This window comes from Jaculus jaculus, chromosome 7, assembly GCF_020740685.1.
Source record: "Jaculus jaculus isolate mJacJac1 chromosome 7, mJacJac1.mat.Y.cur, whole genome shotgun sequence".
Lineage (NCBI taxonomy): Eukaryota > Metazoa > Chordata > Mammalia > Rodentia > Dipodidae > Jaculus > Jaculus jaculus.
In genome coordinates, this window is record NC_059108.1 from 113,080,987 (window position 1) to 113,085,363 (window position 4,377).

The following is a 4,377-nucleotide window of genomic DNA, read 5'->3' on the forward strand; positions in this document are numbered from 1 at the left end:
TGGTTAAGGCATTTGTCTGCAAAGTCAACCCAGGTTTGGTTCCCCAGGACCCATGTAAGCCAGATGCACAAGGTTGCACATGCATTGGAGTTCATTTGCAGTGGCTGAAGGACCTGGCACACCCATTATATATGCCTCTCTCTCTCTCTTTCTCTCTCTCAAGTAAATAAAATATTTGAAAGAAAAAAATATATGAGGTCTGGAGAGATGGCTCAGTGGTTAAGGTGCTTGCCTGCTAACCATACCAACCCAGGTTCGATTCCCTAGTACCCATGTAAAGCCCTATGCACAAAGTGGCACTTGCATCTGGAGATTGCAACAGCTGGGAACTCTGGCATGCCCATTCTCTTCCTCCTTCCCTCCCTCTCTGCCTCTTCCTATGCTTACAAATAAAGTATTTTTTCAAAAAACTTACAAAATGTGTTGGGCATGGTGGCACACACACCTTTAATCCCAGCATTTAGGAAGCAAGGTAGGATAATTGAGTTCAAGGCCAGTGTGAGACTACAGAGTGCATTCCAGGTCAGCCTGGGCTACAAGTGAGATACTACCTTAGGGAAAAAAAAATTAAAGAACTATTGTCAGGGACTGGGGAGATGGCTCAGCAGTTAAAGGGGCTTGCTTGCAAAGCCTGCCAGCTCTGTCCTCCCTTCAGGTAGCTGCATTCCTGACTGGACAGTGGTAGTTGTTACCTGTGCAAGTCTTGCACAGCATTGAGCCCACCAGCACTCCGTCATGGATAATGGATGATAGAAAATACAAAGAGGGCTGGAGAGATGGCTTAGCGGTTAAGCACTTGCCTGTGAAGCCTACGGACCCCGGTTCGAGGCTCGGTTCCCCAGGTCCCACGTTAGCCAGATGCACAAGGGGGCGCACGCGTCTGGAGTTCGTTTGCAGAGGCTGGAAGCCCTGGCGCGCCCATTCTCTCTCTCTCCCTGTATCTGTCTTTCTCTCTGTGTCTGTCGCTCTCAAAATAAATAAATTTAAAAAAATTATTAAAAAAAAAAAGAAAAGAAAATACAAAGAGACACCCAAGTAGAAGAGGGACTAGTGGCAAGAAGGGGTTCAGTGGAAGAAGGTGAGGTGGGATGGGGAGGGGAGTTCAAAAGAAGGTAACAAGGACACAGTTATGATCAAAATACATTATGTATATGTATGAAAACTGTCAATACAAAAAGTTTAGATAATAGATCCAGAAAGGCCACCTGTGCTCTGAGAGCTCATGCTGCATCCTCCTCACATGTTTCTGGTGCCAGCTGCCCAGCTCCCCTGGGCTGTGCCTCTTCCTTGATGGTGGCCCTTGCCTGTGCCCTTGTGTGGGGTGAGGAGAGGGTCCAGGAGGAGGATCTGCAAAGACTAATGAGAGGAAACCGTTGGAGGAAGCGCCGTGTATGCTTCAGAGCTCTGGACTTGAGTGTCACCCTCCAGAACCCAAGTCCCGAGCAGAAGGGATTGATAATTCAGAAGACAAAGAGGCACCGTGGGAAATGGTGATGGACCAGAAACACTTTAAGCTGTGGTGATGCCCAATTGCAGGCACCCACCTTTACCACTATTGAGCTTTTTAGAACCTACACAGATGTAACACCCTGGCAGTTCTTCGATGTTCAGTTGGACACGGAGTATAGAAAAAAAAGTGGGATGCTCTTGTGATCAAGCTGGAGATCATCAAAACAGATGTCATGAGTGGTTCTGAGGTTCTTCACTGGATAACCCAATTTCCTTATCCAGTGTACTCTTGGGATTATGTTTATGTTCAGCAATATAGTGTCGATCAGGACAACAACTTGATGGTGTCACGTGCTGTGGAGCACCCCCCATGTACCAGTCTCCGGAATTCATCAGGGTCAGATCCTATGAATTCCCAATGGCTATCTGTCCCCACAAGTCCCTTGATGAGAATGGCTTTGACTACTTGTTGACATACAGTGACAATCCCCAGACTCTCTTTCCTTGCTACCGTGTTGGTTGGTTTCCAGTGGCATGCCAGAGTTCCTGGAGAAGCTGCACATGGCCACGCTGAAAGCCAAGAACACGGAGATCAGAGCGAAGGAGTGACGTCAGCTAAGCCTCTGGAGATGAGCAGTGAGGCCAAGGCCTCGGTTCCGTCCTCTTGAGCAGAAGAATAGGGTAGTTGCAGCCCAGCTCAGGTTAAGTATGCCTGAGGAAGGAATAGGAGCTTCTAGCCTCACCTGTTCCCTTGGCACTGTGCTAGCCTAAGGACAAGCCACATGTACTAGAAGGCATCTGCTGTAACTCCCAGTGCAAGGTAATGCACTAGCTGGAGTCTGGTTTCATTCAGAGCCCTGTTGCTCTTTATCGAACAGAGAAAGGCACGGTCATACTCTCAGGCCAACCATTGTCAGAGTCAGTATTTCACTGAACTAATTTGGAACAAACCTCTCACCTCAGGCCCGAAGGGGATGATTGCCATTTGCGTCCTCTTGAGTAGCTCCTCGCTGACATTCCACATGCCATCATTGCTTGTGCAGTGTTTTGGATGCTGGAAAGTGTTGTTGGCTGGTCATGTCTCAAGGAGGGGTCACTGTGAATACTCTTAGTAGCAGTCTAGTGGATGGGTGTGAACGATGTTTGGCCATGTTAAGTGCCTTGTCCTCACCTTTTATCTTAAGGGACCTAAGTTTATACCAAGAGGTAACCCCACATACACACAAAATACTGTCACATTGACTCAGCTGACTCGGAGCAATTTTTATCTGAATTGGATTACTGCCTCCTCCATAGCCTTAGCTCATTTGCCAAGACCACTAGAGATGAGGCCTTAGATGATATTTCCTATATTAGTGTTTTTTTTTTAATGTATTAGAGAGAGCGAGTGCATGCAACAGGGCCTTCAGCCACTGTAAATGAACTCCAGGTGCATGTGCCCCCTTGTGCATCTGGCTTATGTGGGTCCTGGGGAATTGAACCAGGGTCCTTTGGCTTTGCAGGCAAATGCCTTAATGGCTAAACCATCTCTCTAGCCCTTAACTTTCTTTTTAACCTTTGACTCAAAATGGAATTGGAGATAGTCCTACTATTTTAAATAAATAAATAAAATAGTTCTACTATTTTCAATATACAGTGTTTGGTGTTTTGTTTGTGTATTTTTGTTCAGGCATCATTTTCCCACTACAGGTTTGACTTGTCCTTCTTAGAAGGCTAAAGACAGGATGGACGGGTTGGTGGCGGGGGGGGGGGGGTCTGTCTTGAGAACTCTTAGAACTGTAGGCAAGCCGAGTGGGCCAATAGATTTGGAGTCTTGACTCAAATACCTATATAGTGGAGATATAGTTTACGTAACCCTATAAAAAGTTTTCTCCTGTCTCTAGAGCTAAAGCCAGCCACCCAGTTAAGGCCACAACTGGATGGTTTCACCTTGGCTTTGCTGGTTTGGCTTTTGTCCATGGCTGTAGTCAGCTGGGCGAATAGGGATCAAGTTTTAAATACCTTCCCTCTGGTGTTCAAACAGCTGAAGTTTTCTTTTTTCCTGCTTGCTAAGCTGTTGTGGTGTTGGAAAGGGGTTCTAAACCTAAGACTAACCCAACTTTTTAAAAAATTAAGTTATTACATTTATTGAGGGAAGAACAGAACCAAGGAAAGGCATCCACATGGCTAGAGATCCCACGTGGAGGGTCTAGGGAAAAAAGTCACGGAAATAAAAGAGAAAAAAAAAAAAAAAGGAAGAAAAGTTCAAGGAGTTCCTGACATGTGGTGAGCTGGAGGGGATAAAGGAGTCTATATATGGAGAGAAGGCTAGGGGTCCCTCCTGGCTGGGCCTGGGCCAAGTCAGCTCAGGCCCAAGTAAGGGAAAATCTCAACCACAGCTGGACAATCCCAAGTGGTCAGAGAGCCTGCCCTCCCCTTACAAAGATGTTTATAAACTTTTAGTGGTGGTGGGCTGTCTTCAGGTTCAGGTGAACCAGAGGGACAGCTGGTTGGTTAGGGCTAGGGGCTGCAGGAGCAGGCTAGCCCTGGCACCAAGTCCCACAATGTTTAAGTCCTATGAAAGACCTCCCTCTCAACAGGTGTCCTATCAACCGTCTTTTTTTTAATTTTTTTTTTTAATTTATTTGAGAGCGACAGACACAGAGAGAAAGACAGATAGAGGGAGAAAGAGGGAATGGGCACGCCAGGGCTTCCAGCCTCTGCAAACGAACTCCAGACGCGTGCGCCCCCTTGTGCATCTGGCTAACGTGGGTCCTGGGGAACCGAGCCTCAAACCGGGGTCCTTAGGCTTCACAGGCAAGCGCTTAACCGCTAAGCCATCTCTCCAGCCCCTATCAACCGTTTTTGACTGTCCTGTGGCCTGTTCAGTCTTGTGCCAAAGAAACAACTGCTGCAGTGTTTCTTTGCTGAGTCATTAGTGGAGCAGAG

The 4,377-nt window shown here is 47.0% G+C and overlaps 1 pseudogene; it reads left to right on the top strand.

Annotated features, from left to right (window-relative positions):
• Positions 1-1,088: 1,088 nt before the first annotated feature.
• Positions 1,089-2,165, top strand: LOC101609796 (annotated as a pseudogene).
• Positions 2,166-4,377: the final 2,212 nt, after the last annotated feature.